The following is a 22,119-nucleotide window of genomic DNA, read 5'->3' on the forward strand; positions in this document are numbered from 1 at the left end:
GATTTCTGCCTTAGCACAGTGGGGAGGAGGCTTAGGCAATTTATCAAGCTGTTTCAGGATCAAGAATGTGAAGCATTTGTTTTAAACCCTGCCAGGCTGTAGGTTTCTGTAATGATAAAACTCAAACATTTTCCTCCAAGGTCAAGGCTGCAGAATATCTGAAGGAAATTTCTCATGGGGATTGTCAGTATGCACAGTCAGGATGTTAATCTGTTATTTTGTAATACATAGATGACATGAGGCACAGGGGCTTGTTTATTTTCCCTGGGTAGTTATCCTCTTGAAAAACTCATGGTTGCGATATTTGATTCTGTAGCAAAGTGGGGCAATGAGGTTCTGAATTTCCATAATAGAAGTGCAGCACAATAGAATGATAAGGCAAAAGGGAAAGGTTGGCCCAGTCCGTGGTGACAAGTGGTATGAGCACAGTTAATCTCTTTAGAGTTTCCCCAAAATGTTGTGGTTAAGCACTGGGGGGGTTCATGAAGGGGGTCTCAGATAGTCATGGGTGGTCTGTCTGCCTCATGTGGTGGATTAAGGGGTGTATTTTCCAAGAGAGGAAGGGGGGTGGGTAGGTGGGGCTAGAAAGGGGCTGTGTAGGAACAATAAAGAGGAGAAATAAAGAAACAGGCCAGTTTACAGCAGCTGATGGGTGGAGAACATGTAAATGAATGTATATCAGGAGTCGCAGGGCAGTTGGATTTCTTTCAGACTGGTGGTAAGATACAAATAGCAATAACAAACATATGTGGGCTGAATGACAATCATAAAAAGTGGAAAGTTGCCTAGGACTTAAGTGTATTACAGACAGATATTCTCTGCCTGCAAGAGACTCATATTGAAGGGGACAAAAAGCACTTATTAGATTCATTGAGCTTTATGCTGATGGGGTATACAACACAGGGGGCCAAGACCCGGGGGTGTGGCTATTATGGCATGTAAAAGCAGCTGTAAGTTCAATCATACTATAGCAGATGGGTCTGGAACATGGGTGATCAATGAGGGCCACCATACAAAGAGTAGATTTACTCTGGGTTCAGCATGTGTGTCAGTTTTGGATGACTCGAGGATCTTTGATTGGCTAGGCATCAAACTTGCACTTTGGCCAACCCCGATCGTAATCTGTGGGGACTTTAATATCAACATAAAGAGGGGGCGAATAGAGGGAGGAGCCAAGTTGTATTGAGGACGGAAGGCAACAGTTTTTAGATCCTTGGCCCAGCTAGTATGTATGTTAGTGAAACAACTTTTCCAACCCTCCTCAGAGCGACACAAAGAAAACACAAGCATCAGGCAAGGCTCCAGAACAGATGAAATGTTTGTTTGAGTGCCAATGTTTATTGGCAGGCCAAGGCAGAAGACAGATGCACATCCTAGTATTACACCTTTGAAACAAGCTTCTTCTCCCCTGAGTCATTCTTGGCAGGCCTTCATGTGTCTTAGAAAGTGCTGTCACAGCAAAACCTTAAAAGGGGACTTAGTCCAAACATTGGCAAGCATATACAAAATAGAAATGCTGCATGTGCACAAACTACAAGAACACCGTGTAAAATTATATATCATGCAGTTTGGGAAAAAACTAAAGAACAGAATTCATGTGGACTGTTTGTAGGCAAAAGGAAGCTATGACCTTGATTGTAGGTAGGCCTGACGGGCTGAGCATAGGGCCTCATTACGAGTCTGGTGGTCAACAGACCGCCAGACTTGTGGTGGCGGTCATGTCTCCCACCGGTTTGGCGGTCTGACTGCCAAATTAAGAGTTTGGCGGTCGGGGCACCAAACAACTGCTTTCTTCGTTGGGAACAATGTTTCTAATGGGCTGACGGTGGTGCAGGTCACAATCAGCCAGGGCGGCGTTGAAGTGAGCAGCGCCCTGCTGATTACGACTTGGTTCTCTGCCAACGTTTTCATGGCGGGAAGCCAGTGGGAAGGTCACCAGTAAGGCGGCAACCTCCCCATTGGAAGTTCGGTAGACGGGTCTTCCCATCCGCTGAACTTGTAATGAGGCCCTTATCTCATCATTTCCCTCATCGAAGACTCGGACACGGCCAAAAGGAACTTCCACTCAGGAATGGAAGCCGTCGCCACCTGGATGAGAGAAAGCTGCCTCCAGCTCAACTCCGACAAGACTGAGCTCATCATCTTCGGAAACGCAGCCTCAGCTTTGGACAACTCTTGGTGGCCCACATCCCTCAACGCCCCCTGCACCGACTGAACATGCCCACAACTTAGGAATCATCCTCGACTCCTCCCTATCCATGACCTGCCAGGTAAACTCTGTCGCCTCCTCCTGGTGGCACATACTCTGCAAACGTCGGAAGATCTTCAGATGGATCCCAGCAGACTGTCGCAGGACAGTCACCCACACCTTAGTCACTAGCAAGCTCGACTACGGCAACACCCTCTACGCCGGCACCTCAACTAGGAACATTAAAAAAACTACAACTCTTACAGAACGCTGCCACCAGACTCATTCTGGACCTTCCTCGCCGAGAACATATCTCCCAACACCTGAGGACATTCCACTGGCTACCGGTTGAGAAGCGAATCACCATCAAGCTTCTCACCCACACGTACAAGGCCATACACAAGGCAGGACCAGCCTATCTGTACCACCATGTCTCCTTCTACCCCCCTCCCCAGATCCCTCCACTCTGCCCAGATGGCCCTGGCCACCATCCCTCGCATCCGCATAACCACCACCAGAGGACGATCCTTCACCTACACTGTGCTTGCCACATGCTTGAGCACAGTTATTGATAGGTTGTATGTCCAAGACCCGGGTTTATACCCGAAAGGGGAACCACAGACCACACTCACTGTGATATCACTTTGTTTGATGCCACATCTGTAGATGGGAGTCCTTTGGCCTTGATTTTATTATATGCTGAAAAGGCGTTCAATAGGGTTTCCTGGAAATTCCTACGGACATTGATGGGCCAGTTTGGGATGGTATCAGGGTGCATCACTGCAATAAGGTCACTATATCATAGACCCACTGCCCATCTCCAAATGATGGGTGCTCAATCTGGGGAAATACAAATACAGAGAGGCACCAGGCAGTGATGCCCATGTTCTCCCCTGTAATTTGCCTTGTACATTAACCCCTTAATATTCAAACTAGACTCCTAACCCCTGGTAGTACCTGTGCACCGTCAAGGCATGAATGCTAAAGTATTGACCTATGTTGATGACGTGGCTATAGTGATGCCTAGCTCCGGGACAGCTATAATGGAGATTGGAAAAAAAAGGTCCAGGAGTTCGGGAGCTTTTCTGGGTATCTACTGAATCGTAACAAAATGAGGTGGTCCTTAATAAGCATATCTTGTATGAGGATGAAGGAGTGGTTGAGAAGGCAGTGTATCTGGGGATTACTATGGTGACCGATTTGGATTTACTGGTTGAATCTAGCTCCTGTCATTGATAAGCCAAGTAAGGATCTGCAGTGAATGGATAATTTACACCTATCTGTAGTGGGAAGCTGTAATGTTATCAAGATAATCATTCTGCCAAAACTGTTACATTTGTTTTGGGCTATTCCTTTAGAGTGTAACAACCATTTGTTTAAGGCTATAGACAATATGGTTACAGGCTTTATCTGGGGGTACTTAAAAGCTAGGAGGGCGTTCATTTTCTGACTCTTCCCACAGATAGTGGGGGATGGGCAGTGCCAGACTTTAGACTCTATTATTGGGCAGCAGCTTGTCAGTATATGTGCACATTATTTAGAGAGCTTAGGGGGGCAAAGGGGTGGAGGAGACTCCTACTATCTTTAAATTACTTCTGGGGAAAGAAGCCGAAGGCTGCTTTTTGTGACAGGTAGAACCCAGTTATTTAAAACAAGTATGGTACAAGACCCTACAAGGAGCCTTCAAGATATGGCTGTCATTACTCAAAAAGATAGGGCTAGGGCGGGTTTACCAATACACAACGGTCTATGGAAACCTGCTGCTTCTGGATATCTTTAGGGGGTCCCCCTTTGACGGGTTGGGTAGATCAAGGGCTGGAGAGACTTGGCGATTTTTTTACCTCTGAAGGGATAGTCTCTTTTGAGGAATTACTCTCTAATTTTGCAATCCCCATTCGTTTCAGCTAATCTGCTGGCTCAGCACTATAAAACCACCTATGACTTGAATTATACACCGGGGCAGATAACAGTCATATGTTTTGTGATTGCCCTAAATTAGAATCATTCTGGAGTGAAATCACAAAGTTTTTTGTTGTCTGCTTAAGAATAAATGTCATCCTTTCCCTCCCACCTTATTTTGTTCGGGGTACAAGAGGAAGTGATTCTAGGCACCACTCAGAGGTTTACATTTATTGTCATGGCAGTAGCTCGGTTATCCATTGCCTCTGCATGACTTGATAATACCCACCCTGACTGTTCACCACTGGCTCACTCATTTGTTAGCCATCTAATACCTCAAAATAGCTTTATATTCAAGAAGAGGCAAGAAGGCTAATGTAAAGGGGAAACAAATCTGGGCTCCCGTTATAGACTGATCGTGTAGCCAAGCTCCTGATCCTACCCCTTAAGGGACAACAATATTAGTTCGACAAGTTAATCAATTGGTGAGCAGCATGAAGAACAAGAGAGGGATATGCATGGCATCACATATGTAACACCTTATGACGGGAGAACAGAATGTTTTTAGAAGCTGAGGCCCTCATTACGAGGCTGGTGGTCATCAGATCCCAAGCCTTGTTGTGACGGTCTTATCGCCGCGGACCTGGCGGTAAAGCCGGCCACATCACAAGATGTGGGGTTTGGCAGATGCCAAACCTCCACAATGCCCCCTGGCCTGCCTGTGCAGTTGAACCGACGTGACCAGCGGTGAGCACCTCCCACCCGGCAGCAGGCCTCAGCCTGCCAGCCAGATTGCAAAACTATAGACCGCCAGGCTTTCCATGGCGGTCAACCTGCCATGAAAACCCAGTGGCATCGCACCCGGCAACAGAAATCCACATTCCTGTCACCAGCACACACATGCACACATGTCGCTACACCTCCATGCACACCCCCAACCGTTCACACACTTACAAACCTCCCCTCTAAACACTTTCAAACACCCCCCAACCGTACACTTCCATCCAAACACCCACACCCGCACTCACAGTAACCTACACACCCCTCCACGCATGCATACATTCACACAATGCCCCCTTCGCATACGGACACTTGCACACATGCACCCCCACTCACTCACAGACTTGCACACATGCACCCACATTCGCATACATACACGCACACATCACACACATGCACCCAACACTCCCCTTTCGGACGATCACTTACCTTCGCCGGGAGGGGATGGGTCCTGGTGGTCTTGCACTGCCAACAATACGTAATACGGCAGGCAGAGTCTTGCTGCCGTGGCGGTGCTGGTGAATCAACTGCCTCTTCAGAAGTCGGACTTCTGCCCATAGATGGGCAGAAGTCCTCCAATGACTCCAAATATGCCAGTAAGCAGACCGTCAGCACTGGCGGTGTGCTGGCCGCTGCAGCTTTGGCAGACTTTGCAAAAGACCGCCAAAGTCATAATGAGGGCCTGAATGTAGTAGTCTTGTTTGCATTATAATAAAAAAAATTAGATGACTTCTGTGCACTAACTATGCTTCATTCTGCTGACTGGTACTGTAAAAAGATGAAGTTATTTGTGATAAGTAGAGTCAATAAATCAATTTTACTCTGGATAATCTGTTTCATATTTATTGATGTATTGTTAGAACGTCTTCTTTTTCCTCTTTTATTGTCCTGTTTCGGCTTTTGTATTAACAATGCTATTACATTTTTTTTTTTAAAGGACAATAAATACTCTTGCAAGACTTAACATCACTTTGGGCCCTCGCTAAGTTTTGGTAAGTCTGGGCCACCCTGTCTTAAACTAGCACTTGCAGTCGTTACATTATGTGATACTGTTCTGGGCCTTTAGTTTACAATCAAAGGCAAGACAGCTCTTTTGGTTGGTCATGGAGATTAAGGCCCAGATTTACAAAAAGTTGATGCAACACAGGGCAGCAACCAAAGTTGCTGCTCTGCATTGCATGCCTGGACTAGAGAGAAAAGAACTGCACCATATCTACAAATAAGTGGCACAGTTTTTCTCTCTCCCTGGGCTAGAGCACTTTCAGCAGCTCTGTGCCAACGCAGGCACTCTTGCACCAAAGTGCAAATGTGTCTGCGTTGTGCTCAGCACAGTGTTTGTGCAGGAAGGGGTTCCTTCCTGCATAGAAACTGTGCTTTAAGGCAATTTCTTCTTTGGATGTGTGCTGCAGAAAAAGGATAACTCAAAATATTTCTCCTCATTATGCCAGCCTCAGGGAGCTGCAGAATTTTGGTGCAAATCCATGTCTACAATTCTTAATAGGTGAGGATTTGTGTCAAAATCTGTGGTTGGATGTACGGGAACACCCATGTCCCTTGACGCAAAGTAATTTATGGCAGCCCATAGAGCTCTGTTGTGTCACGTTTAGTTACAAACCATTGCAAATTTCCTTTTGATTTTGTTTGTAAATGTCAGAATGGATTTTGCATTTGATCTGTGTTAAAAGAATAACACACATCAGCAGCAAAATCTTTCTAAATTTTGACTTGGTTCGCTGTTACACAAAGACAGATGGGAGCCTCTATTGCTCCATCTCCAAGGATGAGGAAGGGCTTTATGCACACCTGCATTTTTCCTGTTCACAGATTTTCTGCTGAAAATAGCAAGGAAGGGAGAGATCCTATGCTCTCATTAGTCAGATAGCTTTGGCAGCTGGTAGCGAAGGGAGCTCTCTTTATTATTGCTGCTTTTGTGAGTGAGACTGGCTTTTAGGTTTTGACATTTCCACATAGGACTTTCAATTATTCGAGGAATGTGAAGAAAATACTCCCACGGCCATACACCTTCCCCTCATTGCTTATGGAGCTGCCTCATGTCAGAATATACCAAACAGAAAGATATGCTCTGCAGAGGGAGGCAGAGCCATAGCCATGGGTATTTGTTTTGAGGGCATGGCCCCCCAGTGCAACAAAAATATGGAAGGTTCATGGAAGGGAAGTGCTATCTCCTTAAACATTATGATGCTGAAGCACTAGGGAGGTTTTAAAGCATACAGTGAATTTTCTTTTGTAGTTGTTTTACTTCAGTACTGTTCTGCACCAATTAATTTTGGGCGACATCTTTGAAAAATACGGTGTGAATAGTACACTGTGAATAGTACACTTCAAAACAGGTAAGTCAAACAATATTGTTTAAAAATAATTAACCAGAAGAGCAGTCTCTCCAAAGAATTGATAGGAAAATCCAAGTCTTTTCTTGTGCATAAAGCTTATAACCATCTTTGTGACAAATTGAAGAAGTTTGTGTGAAAAATTCTCCAATGCTGGACCAAAAGAACATTGGACTCATAATATTTGTGAAAAATGAATTGAAAGTTAATACAAGTTTGTAGGAGATTTGGGGATTATCTCCAAGTTTGACATAATTCGTAGGAAATAGACAGTATAAATTATCCACAGTTTAGGCACACATTTGATAAATAGCTAGGAGCATTAGAGGTTCAGTTTTGCATTAGCCAGTAGGTCAGTACACTCAGTGGGTGCTGCAAAGACATCACCAGTAGGAGGAATGGGTTAGATGTACTCCACAGAAATGGCCAATACTGTTGTGTGTATGGGAATGCAGTTGAAACGAAGAAAATAGCGTAGAGGATTTAAATATTTGCTTAAGACATGAACAGAAACATCTGGTATATAAGTATTCAGTGATACTTGAGATATTGCGTCTTGTGGTTAGCATGAACTGAGGATTTGGCTAATAATGACAGATATCTAAGTGTGAATTTCCTTCAATGTTCATGGAGTTCACTACAGACTCAGCCAATGGGTGTAGATGTGCTAATGAGGCATACCCAGAACCAGCACAAGCTTTTTGTTTGTATTCCGACTTGTCCAATAACTGGAAAAATGTATGTGTGCTCTCAAGAATTAGCCAATCACATGAAGAATTGAGGGGTACACTAAAAACTTATAACGTATATATAGTTTGAATTTTGCACCTTGAAAATCTGATGGGGTAACCTGAAAGGAACTGCTACTAAGATATAATAGTTCATTTGCTTTCCAAACACTTTACATTTCTTCCCCTCTGCATGTATTACTCTTCCAGTGCTGCCATGAGTTACTTGCTATGTATCAGCTTCTTGACGAACCTGTTGAGTTTGTCTAGCTGTTTCATTGGTCTTGATGTACTCTTTGAACTTCAGGATGTCCAACCTGCAGCCACAAGTTCAAAGTCAATAACCCAACTGTACACATTTCTAGGCCACTGCACTTTCCCATAGTACTACACAAAATGATACCACTGATCGATCCATTGCAATCCACCATTTGGTACGGGAGGGTTGACTGTCCAGCACCACAAGGGACAGGTATCATTGATAAAAAGATCCACTCCTTGCTACCCATCATGCTGACCCAAAACACCATTGTTAAACAAACCTACTCTTACCACTGTAGGACAGTTTCATTGCATGCCATAACCACAGAAGGTTCCATTGATAGAGCAGTTTTAAAGTTAGACAGTTCCACTAACTATACTGCAAGGAACTAATGAAGATAGTGTCTAATACTTCACAGAACCTTTGCAACAGTAAAGACTTGGAAGGACACTTCTAAACTACTAACACAGGGCAAAGGCCACAGAGCTAAGCAGTGTAGGTCTTGGGTAGCCACACTGGTGTATAGTAATCCCAAGTAGCTGAAGTGTGTTCAACCCCACTTGGTTCCACTACTCACAAAACCATCTTTTTCCAAGTTGTTTATAAGAATATTTTTAATTAAGAATTTTGGACATTGCACTATGACTCCCATTTTGTAATGGATCTTGAAAGGAACACCAAATTAATCATAACCTACAGATACATGAATAATTACCTTGTGGACTACCATGTGTATTCCCTCCTTGTGGAATTATTTATTTGGAAAGCTATCATAGGACAAGTTCACAAAACTTACCCCACAGTAACCTCTTCAAAATAACAGTGCTGGACAGGTCCACTGCATCAAACACTACTGAGCACATTGTTTGTCAAAAGCAAATGCACATACATATAAGTGGACTGCAGGGCTCCCAGGGTAGCAGCAATGCTGCTGCCACACCCACAGCACTGCTTTTGCTGAAACTCCATAGATTCCAGATGCTTATCTGAGTCATTGTCTGGGTCTTGGAAAAATGTGGATTCAACCTGTTAGATCAAAGCTAGCATCTTGAGCATGAATAAATTACCAACAATTATTCTAAAGTTTATCCAGTGATTTGAAATATAGGGGGTCATTCCGACCCTGGCGGTCCATGACCGCCAGGGCCGGGGACCACGGAAGCACCGGTCAGAAAAGGGGAACCGGTGGTTTCCCGCCGGTTTTCCCCTGGCCCAGGGAATCCTCCATGGCGGCGCTGCTTGCAGCGCCGCCATGGGGATTCCGACCCCCTTCCCGCCAGCCTGTTTCTGGCGGTTTACACCGCCAGAACCAGGATGGCGGGAACGGGTGTCGTGGGGCCCCTGGGGGCCCCTGCACTGCCCATGTCACCGGCATGGGCAGTGCAGGGGCCCCCTAACAGGGCCCCATGAAGATTTTCACTGTCTGCTTTGCAGACAGTGAAAATCGCGACGGGTGCTACTGCACCCGTCGCACCCCTGCAACATCGCCGGCTCCATTCGGAGCCGGCTTCTATGTTGCAGGGGCTTTCCCGCTGGGCCGGCGGGCGGTCTTTTGGCGGTCGTCCGCCGGCCCAGCGGGAAAGCCAGAATGGCATCCGCGGTCTCATGACCGCGGAGCGGCCATTTGGCGGTGGCCGCATGGCGGGCGGCAGTGCCATAAGTCTCATTCGTAGATAGCCATTAACCAACCATTCTGCACTCCACAGATGTATTTGTTGATGGCCTGAATACATACTGGTAATCTTCATTGATCCAAGTTCAACATCCTCATGTTACTCCTTGCTCTTTTAGTGCAACTCTCTCCTTGGAGACAAGTAACTACTTTCTACCCCCTAAAAAATAAAGAATTTTTCTATGTCATTTGTTCCCTGCTACTAAAGAATGTCGGTCCCTTCCACGTCCTGCATATTCGCAAGCCAGACAGTGCATAAAAGAAGGCCGCCAAGAGGATGGGCAGGAGGAGTGCACGACTTGGATGGGGACAACCAAGACTTGGAGTAAACTGAAGAATGCCAGTGGATAATTGGGCCATGATTTCCTTGCCCTTAATCCTTAACTTAGTCCTTACTCTGTGAGGCTGTAAAAAGTACTACAACCCTCCTTCACACCACCAGAGACCAGAAGATTCACCAGAACAATCAATGCATCCCCAAAAACAACAGAAAGATCTCAATATTCCACTAAAATTAGCAGAAACAAGAAACAAGATTCAAGATTCTAACATCTTCTATGCTGACGACACACAACTCGTTCTCTTCCTCATGGACAAGATGTTAAGTTCAATGCCTGCAAGATGCAATCACTGACTCAATAAAGACCTATAAGACCGAAATTGTTATCTTCGGGAGGAGCACATCATCGTGAGACTACACCTGGTGGCTAACAGAGCTAGGACTGACCCCCATCACCCAGGCCAGGAACCTCAAGATCATCATTGATAGCGAACTCAATATGACCGCCCAAGTCAATGCGTTACTGCCTGATGCTTCCATACCTTGAAGATGCTGAGGAAGAATTTCAAATGGCTCCCAATCAGCACCCGGAAAACTGTTGCCATTACCCTGGTCGCAGGCAAGCTTGACTATGGGAAAACCCTCTATGCCACAGATCAACAAAAACTCACCAGAAGGCTGCAGATCATTCAGAACGCTGCAGCCAGAATTAGTCTCAACCTCCCCCACCGTACTCACATCACACCACACCTGAAGGAGCTCTACTGGCTCATCAATCACAAAGGATCACAATTTAAACTCCTCACCCACTCTTTCAAGGCACTATATAATACTGGAACAGCATACCTCAACAATCACATCTGTTTTCCTAAACCTTCTAGATACTTGTGCTCATCTGGACTCCTACTTGCACAATTTCCACACATTTGGAAAACCAGATCCTACATCACTCCTAAAGTGTGGAACAACCTGCAGATACTGCAGACTCCTGCAGACTCCTCCTCATTTACTGAATTCCTCAAGAAGCTCACGCCCTGGTGTTTTAACTAGTCTCACTAGGCCCTAGGTGTGGCTAGACTCACACCTGGTCAGTGCCAAGATACACTCCTGCGTGATAGTACACTTCACACATCTGCATAACATAGCATAACTGAACCACACAGTTCAGGAAAGTCTTAGACGGAGCCGACAAAAATTACTGACCCCATAGGACCCAGGACCAAAGGACCAGAAACCAGCTAACAAGAGCAAAAAGCAGTGGGTGTCAACAGCAAGGAAAAATCAGGCACAAAGTCAAAGACAGACACAGTGGCTCAGTACCAAAACGCCACTGATCAATGGATCAGAACAGCAACAGGAGCAGACATGGTCCAGAAAGGCTAGGAGGCTAAGGGCCTGATTACACTCTTGGCAGACGGGATTACTCCATCGCAAACATGATGGATATCCCATCCGCTGTACTGCGATTCCATTATATCCTATGGAAATCATAATACAGGAGACGGAATAACCATAACGTTTGTGACAGAATATTTCATCAGCCAAGATCATAATTAGGCAAGCAAGCAGACACCACTGGAAAATCCACTGAGGCACCTGAACCAGTCCCAGGCAGATCCATGTTCAGTACCAGAAAAAAAATACCAGCTTATGGAAAGGAAATACAAGCACAGGTAAGGGCATGAGCTGCTGAAGCCAGCACCACATGAATCCAAGGGCACAAAACAAACTGCAAAACAAAAGCCACAAGGGAACCTGCCATTAATAACAGGCTGAACAGGGACCCACAACTCACAACATTGGAGAAGAAAGACACCCAGACACATGTGAAAGAGCAAAGAGCAGAAGCAAGAAACCCCTCACCTAGAATGAACAGGTTATGATCAAGCACAGCTGATCCACAGGATTGAACATCTAAAAAGGGGATACAACCACAATGTGACCGAGCAGAAAAAGAGGCCATGAGTGATCCAAAGGAAGAAAGTCACAATGTAACTGATAGAACGTTACCAGCCACTGAGCAGAAGAAAAGACTGAAAAGAAAAAGGAAATGTCAACTATAGCAGTGAACACCCATGAAAGACAGGAAGCCAAGACAACCAGGCTGAGTGACCTAAGAGTACCAAAAGATACCAGGGCATATCACTGAAAGCAGATACCACAGCATGACTACCAAACAGAAGGAAGCCAATGCAAGAATATAACCTTCTAAAGCTTGTTTACATCTGCAAACTGTGAACAAACAGATGGAATAGAGGACAGAACAAGAGCACAGCACACTTGAAAAATGTCAACTGTAACCAGTGCAGGGGACATACTCCCACAATCTGTATATTCTGCAGGCTCCACAACACTCACTTGAACACTGAAATATCATCTTCCTGAGAAATACAAGCTCTAAAGGAATGAGAGTGAAACCAAATCCCTCTGCAAGTGGTACAAAAACATCAGAGCGACAGGCTGGAGATGTGGAGAACCATTCAAGGTGGGAATGCCAAAGCCACTGTGGCATGCATGACTATGTGTTGCCTACCACAGACTCAGACACCTGCACTATGGCCAAGAGCATGGAATCAATAGAGTGCATAGGTTGGGGCAAACCCCAGCAGCAGCCCAACCAGTGCAATCAGACAAGTACAAAAATCAACGCAATGCACAAAAATACTGGCCAAGCGAGCTTAGACCACAGCCAACCAACCCACAGAGAGATATAGATAGTCCTCAGTGATGGCTTCAAATCCAAACTCACAAGCCAGGAACAGAAGCAGGGAGGGAAATTTGAAACAGCTGACAAGGACCCTCCCATGCTCAAAGGAGGCAGACAAGCCTACAACAGCCAGGTCTACGGTAAATGGCAAATTACTTTTCTAACACGCACAGGAGAAGTCATAAGGGCAGAAGCCCAAGGAAAGTTATGTTTCAGAGGGACCCAGCTAGACAGCTCCAATTGCCCACAAATTTCGGTCACTGCAGAGCAAGCCGGCATAAAACACTGCTAGAAAACAGTGCAGGAGAGGCCAAGGTCACAAAGAGGGGGCCATGAGCACTGACACATATGAAAAACAGCAGCCATAACCCCTGCAAAATTACCACCACATAGGGGCGGGTGTTGTAAGGACAAAAGTAAAGAGAGACACCCAAGCAGAGCACTTCTCTCTCTTTATGGAAAGGTATGGAGCGGAAGCACTAGGAAAAGAAAGTAAGACCTGGCTCAAAAGGCAGCCAGGGGACCAAAGCAAGAAGTGAAAGGAGGCACTCCCAGAGAAATTGACAAATTCCAGAGAGGCTGGCAAGCAGGAAAATAGAGAAACATACCACCCATATGTAAACCCCCCCCCATGTCGCTACAGCAGAGACAAAAGAAAAAGTGTCTTCATCCATCCCAAACACCACTAAGCACAGCAAAGTTGTCATATGCAGGGGCAGCCAAAAGGGAGAGCTGTTAAGGCAGACCTCAAAGATCAAGCCTTAAGCAAAGAGAAACTGACCCCAGTATCAACAAGAGAAGCCGTGGAGATGCCAAAATACTTAGAGAGAATGAATCTGCATTCCTGCAGAGAGAGCCTTGCATTAGGATCCCAAAACAAAGAGCTATTTATCAATTACTGATTGGCAGTTATTGTATTGTTCAGACCTAGCCCATGAAGGCCCATGAAAGCAGTTGAACACTTTGCAACATTGAAGGATTACAAAAAAATGTTGAGGATAATAAAATGGGAGCCTTGATGATGGGTCACATGCGTGAAGGACAGTTCAAAAGCCTTTACTTTATACTCCTCTGCACAGAGCAGGTTTATGTGTGCAACTAGGGTTCTTGTCAGATGGCACTATAATTCACCTTGATTGTTAATAATTCTATGTGAATGAGAGGTGTGACTTGTGTATGGTCTGCAAGCAATTAAGTCATAATTTCTATCCTTTGGCACATATCTGATATGCGTAACTCCTTCCTTTTCGTTTTTTTTTCTTTTCTTGCAAAGCTAATATGGGTGGGTGTTGTAATGACAAAAGTCCTTGACCATCTGTGCAACTAGACCCATCGGCGTTTTTGCCTTTTTTGTCCTGGTGTTTCACATTAACTTTTCAATTTTGCAATTTTAGCACAGTTTGGGCGTTACCTAAACCAAAAGGAGCCCAAAACTGCAGATCTGGGGCAATAGTATACATTGTGCACAGGGGGTAGGGTCGCAACGGGCATGTGTACCTGCTTTGTGTGTCCCAGGGACACAATAGTATTACAGAAGGAGCCTCAGATGCTTTTGTGTCCCCTTCTGGTGTAGATGTACCTCCAGCGCTATCATCACAGCGCATTGTCTAATTTGCAGGGAGGCGTAGCCCCAAACAAATAAGAGAACACTTTGCCTCTGCACCCGTGCCATAGTATGGACGCAGGCTCAGAGACAGACATGCTCTGAGGAGGCGCACTGAAAGTGCATCACAAAAAGTTGGGCACTTTCAGTCCTTCTCCTACAGGCAGCCCTTAGCAGGCGAAAAGCCGGGTCCCGTGGACCCACCAGATTTCCCCCTGTGGGCAGGTGTTGGCACTCACTGCACTTGCCTGCAAGGGGATCTCTCTCCCCTCTTCAAAGTGCAAGGGGCATTCCCCTTGCACTGTGAAACACAAAACACCCTTAAAGCAGCTGCTCCGTATTTCACTTGAAGAGTTGCCCCTGAGGGAAGCGCAAGTTTGCTGCTGCCCTTTGTAATACAGTACACTGTCCCTGTTTGAGCCCAACGCACCTTCTCAAAGGTGTGTTGTGGCGCAAACAGGAAAGGTGTGCCATATATACAATCCAGCCCCTAGTGTGCTCCTCAGGACACTTCTATAATTTTTTTATTTATGGGAGATCTGAAAATCCATTTATTGATGATATTTCATTACTTATTTAACCCCTTCGCTGTTAGGCCTCCCCTCTCCCTCTCGTGCTAAGCCCTTTTTTTGGCAATTTGGGGTATTTCACACTTAGGCCCCTGTTTCTTTTTGTTCACATAAGGTAACCATGCCAAATTGTGTCCTTTTTTCCCAACATCCTGGGGATTCTAAAGATACCCAGGGTTTGTGGATTTCCCGGGAAGGGACCGAGAAGATGGACAAAATATAGCTACGTTTAGAGTTTTTTGCAAAAAATTTAAAAAGTGCTGCAGAAGAAGGCATCAGTTTTTTTCTCTTCAAATGGCATCAACAAAGGGTTTATGGTGCTTAAATCACCATCTTTCCAGCTTTCAGGAAGAGGCAGACATTGAATCAGAAAAAACACATTTTTCAACACAGTTTTGGCATTTTACAGGGGCATTGTCCCTTTTTTCCATTTTTTGTGCTTTCAGCACCTTTCCAGTCAGCAACAGAAATAGGTGGGAAACCAATGGTGGATCCCAGAAAGCTACACATTTCTGAAGGATAGGCAAAATTACGAATTCAGTAAGGGGTCATTTGTGTAGATCCTTCAAAGTTTTACTATCGAAAGTAACAGTTTAAATACAAAAATCTTGAAATTGAGTTGAAAATAACCGCCATTTGTGTCTACGTTTTCACCTGTAACTTTTTCTAACTATGGCAGACTTTCAAAAGCAATATACTGTTACATCTGCTGGATCCTTCTGGTTGCAGGGATATATAGGGTGTGTAGGTTCACCAAGAACCCAAGGTACCCAGAGCCAATAACTGAGCTGTACCTTGCAATGGTTTTTCATTGTGTACCGGGTGTACAGCAATTCATATGGTAAAATATAAATAGTGAAAAGTAAGTGTCAAGGAAACCAATATATTTCCATATGGGCACAAGATATGGAGTTTAAAAGCAAGGGGTATTTGCATATCTCTGAATTTGTGGGTACCCATGTTAGCATGTGAATTAGAGGATATTTGGAAGGTGCAAATGCAGAGAAATACAATTGGTAAAAACACTTTTTCTACTATTCTGTGTTCCCTTAAGTCTCCCAATAAAAACTGTACCTCACTTTTGTGGATAGGCCTGGTGCCCACGACAGGAAACAGCCCAAAATGCAAAATGGAAGCATCACATTGTTTCACGCAAAACTGACTCGTTTTTGCAAAGTGGGTCGCTGTGGTTTTTGGGCCCAGCCTCAGCTGGCACCTCTGGAAACCTAGCAAACCTATACAATTTTGAGAACTAGACACCTAGGGGAATCCAGGGTGGGGTGACTTGTGTGGCTCCCACCAGGCTGTATTAACCAGAATCCCTTGCAAACCTCCAACTTTGTCTAAAATAATACATATTCCTCTTTTCTGTAATGCAAACTTCTGGAATCTGCACAGAACCACAAACGTCCTTCCACCCAGCATTCTCCTATGTCTTCTGATGAAAATGGTACCTCACTTGTGTGGGAAGGCCTAGTGACAGGCCTAGGCCTAGCGACAGGAAATCGCCAAAAGTGCAATATGGATACATCAAATTTTTCTATGCAAAACTGAACATTTTTGCAAAGTGGGTAGCTGTGGTTTTTAGGCCCTAGGTCAGCCAGCACATAGGGAAACCTAGCAAACCTGTACATTTTTTAAAACTAGGCACCTAGGGAAATTGAGGGATGTGTGATTTGTGTGGCTCCCACCACATTTCTTTATCCAGAATTCCTTGCAAACTTCGAAATGTGTCTAAAAAACAAATTTTCCTCACATTTCTGTGATGGCAAGTAATCTGAGGGGAGCCACAAAGTTCCTACCACTCAGCATTCTCCTGGGTCTCCCAATTATATTGACACCTCACTTGTCTGGGTGGGCCAAATGCTTGCAACAGGAAAGGGTCAAAAACCTGTATAGTTTGAGGGGGGAACCAAAGCGGGTTCTACAGGGCATTTTATTTAGATACGTTTTTAGGCTGACTCTGCTTTGGGCACCCACACAAGTGAGGTATGATTTGGGTGGTAGGAAATGTGTGGTTTATTTTTGTTTCTGGAAGAATATGGCACAGAAATGCAAGGAAAATGTGTGATTTTAGTCTCAATTGGAGGTTTGCAGGGCATTTTGGGTATGAAAACACTATGGGATGAATGTGAATCACACCACCCTGGACTCCCACAGATGTCTAGTTTTCAGAATTGTCTGGGTCTGGTAGATTTTTCCAAGTGTCATCTTACCCAAGCCCAAAACGCACAGCTGTTCAAAGTTGCAAGTGGGATGATACTGGGAGTTAGCCAAACTCTCCTGGCCTAATTTGTAAAAACTACACCCAACAAGTTCAAATCTCCTCTTGCTTCCCATTGAGGTGAAATGCTTTAGTCCGCAGGGGAGCAGAAAGATTGTTTCTCCATTTTTGAGGGTTTGGGGGCATGGCAAGGCCCATGTGGGCAGCCCCCATCCCTGCAAAAAAGAGTAATTCCTGGTGCCTGCTCTCCTTTTTGGCACATTGGAGGGGAATGGGCTAATTGATCCCATCTGCCCCCTCGAGGGGGCAGAAAGACTGTTTCTTTTTTTTGGGTGAGGGCATGGACATGCCCATGTTGGGCAGCCCCCACCGATGCAAATAAAAAAAGTTATCCCTGGTGTCCAGTGGGCTTTCTAACCCCCCTCCCTCGTGGGGCATATGTGGGTAATTGGCTCCATCTGCCCGCTGGGTGACAGAAAGACTGTTTTCCTATTTTTTGGGGGGTGTGACTATGTGCATGCTGGGCAGCCCCACCAATACAAATAAAAAAAAGTAATCCCGGTGTCCAGTGGGCTTTCTACCCTCCGCCGGAGCAGATGGGGTAATAACCCCCATCTGCACCCCAAGGGGAAGGGTGGGACAAAAAGGCTGCTCCTATTTGTGTCTGAGGGGGTGGAAGCATTGGCATGCCCATTGTGAGCAGCCCCACCCCTCCTTTATATAAAAGAAAATCCTGGTGTCTAGTGGGCTTTCTGCCTACTCTGGGGGCAGATTGGGGGTAATAACCCCCATCTGCCCTCCAGGGGGCAGAAAGACTATTTGTGCCTGAGGGGGTGGGGGCATTCGCTTGCCCATTTTGGGCAGCCCCTTCCCCTATAAGTTAAAAAAATCCCTGGTGTCTAGCAGGCTTTCTGCCCCCCTGGGTGGCAGATTGGGGGTAATAACACCCAACTCCCCCCAGGGGGCAGAAAAGCTGTTTCTGTTTGTGTCTGGGGAGGTGGGGGCATTGGCATGCCCATTGCGGGCAGCCCCCACCCATCTTTTATATAGAAGAAAATCCCTGGTGTCTAGGGGCAGATTGGGGGTAGTAACCCCCATCTGCCCCCCGGGAGGGAAGAAAGACTGTTTGTATTTGAGGAGGTGTGGGGGCATTGGCATGCCCATTATGGGCAGCCCCCAACCGTATAAGTTAAAAAAATATAATCCCTGGTTCCAGGGGGGTACAAAGACTGAATATGGCACAAATAGTAAGGGTGGAGCCAAAGCTCTTGCCCAAGGGGCTGCTCCCCTTCTGTGAAGTCTATTGGGTGGATCCCTGCTTGGGGATCGCCCTTTTGGGGCTTTCCTCAGGCAGGGATCTATAGTGAAGGGTACCATTGGAAAGGGAGGATTCTCCCCTTTCCAATGATACCTCTCCCGTTTGGCTAGGTGCTGGGGGGCTAAGATAGCCCCCCGAGCATCTAGGCAATGAAAGTGAAATGAGCCAATAGGCTCATTTCACTTTTGTTTTCAGTGAAATTACGTCAGTGCGCCGTGTGCACTGCTCATCATTTCACTGAAAACTAAAAGTAGCCTCAGGAGCTGGGAAAGCTCTTTCCGAGCTCCCAAGGCTATTTTGATAAAAAACAAATCTCTCTCCTGTAAACAGCAGAGGGATTTGGGGCTCGTGTTATGAGAACGGAATGATTTCATCCTCTGCACACGAGCATCGGTGTGCATTACGGAACCATTCCATCATGCGCATTGAAGGGGTTAATGTAAGTGAATTTGTTATATTGGCTTCTTATATTTATATATGCTGCGGTTTTATTAAAGATTTGTTTGTTAATGTAAAATTACAATTCTAATTGTTTTGTTTCATACTACTTTCACATCAAGGGGCATATTAAAGAGCCCCTAGCGCCACTAGAGCGTCACTTTTTGTGACGCTCCGGTGGCGCTGTGCCCTGCGCCTTATTTACAAGGTGGCATTAAGGCATTTTTTGTGCCTTAACGCCACCTTGTAAATATGGCCCCTTCACACGCAGCACTTGCATGGAAGGGGCGTGCAATGCGTGTTTCTGGGGGGGTGCTGCAGCATCACCCATTGCATTTTGACACTGCCTCAGATTTACGAGTTTTTTGTAAACCTGAGGCAGTGCCAAAATCTAACACCACCCTAGGGAGTGGCATTAGAGTGGCACAATGAGAAGAAATACTTTGATTTCTCCTCTTATTTTGCTCTTTCAATGTGTGCGTTATTTTGCACCACACATAGAATGATCAAATCGCCATCTAAGATTTGCTTTTGTGCAGGAGGGTGTTTCTTTCTGCACAAAAATAATCTCCCCCTCAATGCAGCCATCCTTGCACTACAGTGCCAGAGTGGCTGCATTGGCGCACAGCAGCAAATTTAGCCCCAGTGTAGGGGGAAACACAGGGGTGCGCCGTATTCTAGTAAATACGGCTCATCCCTGCGTTTTGAAAATGATAGTGCACGACTCTGACAAATTTGACGCAGCTCGTGCACTGTCATTTTCTATTAAATCTGGCCCCACGTTCTTTATGATAGGTCTTGGGTCCTCAATCAAAATAATAAGAGAGCCAAGGAGGCTTGGGAGGCCAACTTCTATAACAGACCCGGAACCTAGTCCCATAGTTGGTGAAGAAACACCATCACTCTACTTTCAAGGTTGACCTTGTGACTGTAAAAAAAGTTGAAAGATCCTCACAAATGTCTCTTAAAGTGTTGTGTGTTTCATGCCACCAGATGTTTAAATCCAAAATGCCTCAGGCTATGTGAGAGATGTTAAACTTATTTTGTAAACAGAAAGCAAAGATCATGACAAATTTCAGGCAGCCATTTCCTCTACGAATGCTTACAGATATGGAGAATTGACTTTAGTTCACAGTCTACTCAAAGCAGCATTTCAATATCTGTAGGAGCCCCTTTCAGCTTCTAGAAAAAGTCCAAATTGACATCAAGGTAGTGTTGTGGCAGTAGGGTATTGGATGCAGGTGACACAATGTCCAGCTCCTAGTAAGATTACCAGGTCAATGAGGCACTAGTACTCTGTGGTGTAAAGATACTAAGGACACAGATAGTGCTTGTGCATTACTGATGAACAATTAGAAGACAATCTGTATTATTTTCTTTGGTGGCAGAAATTTTTTCTTTTTAAGAATGTTTATCCTAAGCTCTACACATTTTAAGCATGTACTCAATAACATGTATTGGTTTGTATGGGTTTTCCATAACAGAATGTTTTGTAACCCAATTTAAGGGTACTTATGGTATAAGTATGAACGGCTGATTTGGGATTTTAATTTGTGACATTTGGGTTGCACATAGATGCCAGCAACCAAGAGATTGAATTAATAAGTCAACTGACCAATTGATAGAGGCCTATAATAGTATTTGTTTCTCTGCAAGAGAAACTGCTTATGCATCTTTTGTTTCTAGATGGAGGAATCTGAGGTGAAACCACTGAGGAATCTTCTTCTTGGGTGCAAGCCAACCAACAATCTATAGTAGAAAACCCCTCACTGCCATAGCTCCAGGACCTTTGCAGCAATAGGAAGATAACTTTTCTATTTTTAGGTTTGGCTGCACAGAGCCCGAGCTATCTGCAACTCCAGGTTCACCGGTTATCCCAAATGAGTATATACTTTTTATCCACACCATCTCTGGCGAATACACCATATTGGTGCTACACGTAACTGTCCCAGATCAGCCTTTTCTGTATCCATAGGTCTAGTCTCCCAGGTATACTTCTTCCAGTTCTCACACAAGAACATACTTGTTTGACCAATTAATGTTCTAATTAATCTGTTAAAATGTCCCTTTATCATCCTGCTCCGATGAGACCCTTATATCCATGAGAAGGTCAGCCATTGTCAACAACTGAACAACAAAGAACCCCTGTTTCAGTTGTTGGATTACTAAGGAACATGATATGAAGTGGTTTTCTTGGAAACATACAAGGCTGTCACTTTTTCTTCACTACACTTTGGTTGTGGTTTCTGTTTTTTCACTGAAGGCCTATGCTCATGCTTGATCTGATATAGTGCTGGTTTATTAAAATAGATATTGTGATATGCTAGCATACACATATGTTTGTGATCCATAGCTATTGAGTTTAGAAGAGCACCCCCAAATGAAGCATTGTGTGATGATGGTTGATGTATGAGGACGAGTGAAGTGGAGAATATCACAGATGGAAAGCAGCAGACTAATAGTGACTCACATTCCATGATGTTGGCTGTAGGCAGGGTCTTTTTTGTGGACCACTGCTAGTTCTCCACCAATATTCACATGAGCGAAGTTTCTGAAGAGGGTCAATTATCCATGAAGCATTGTTTTATCTCGTATGAGACCCACGTTGTCATTAGGCCAGGTTTCAAGGATAAAAATGAGATCAAGTTGAAAGTCTGCTAGTAAGTAATTGGAATGATTTTTGTTTTTATTAGGTTTCTTCTATTGATTAGCTTCTATGACAGATGGTTAGAGTCATGTTTGGGCAGGGTTGGAGTTTGTGGATGGTTGAATCCTGTTGAATATCTACCTTAGTATTGGCATTTTGTGTTGGGTACTTTGGTGGCCTGTCTGTAAAAAGGTCTTTTGAAGGTTGCTCCAATTGATATTCGTGTAGTTCTAGGGTGGATGATACTCACACTCTCCCTTTTAAGGAAGACCCCAGCACAAGAAACAGGTTCACTGCCTGCATGAATGAAGTCGCTAACTGGATGAAAGCCAACGGTTGCAAGCTGCGATAAAACAGAAGTAGTGAGCTTTGCAACAACACCTCACCATAGGATGCTAACTGGTGACTGGCTGAACTCAGACTCACACTGAGAACCCATACCAGGAACCTTGGAAT

This window comes from Pleurodeles waltl, chromosome 8 (genome assembly GCF_031143425.1).
Source record: "Pleurodeles waltl isolate 20211129_DDA chromosome 8, aPleWal1.hap1.20221129, whole genome shotgun sequence".
Taxonomy (NCBI): Eukaryota; Metazoa; Chordata; class Amphibia; order Caudata; family Salamandridae; genus Pleurodeles; species Pleurodeles waltl.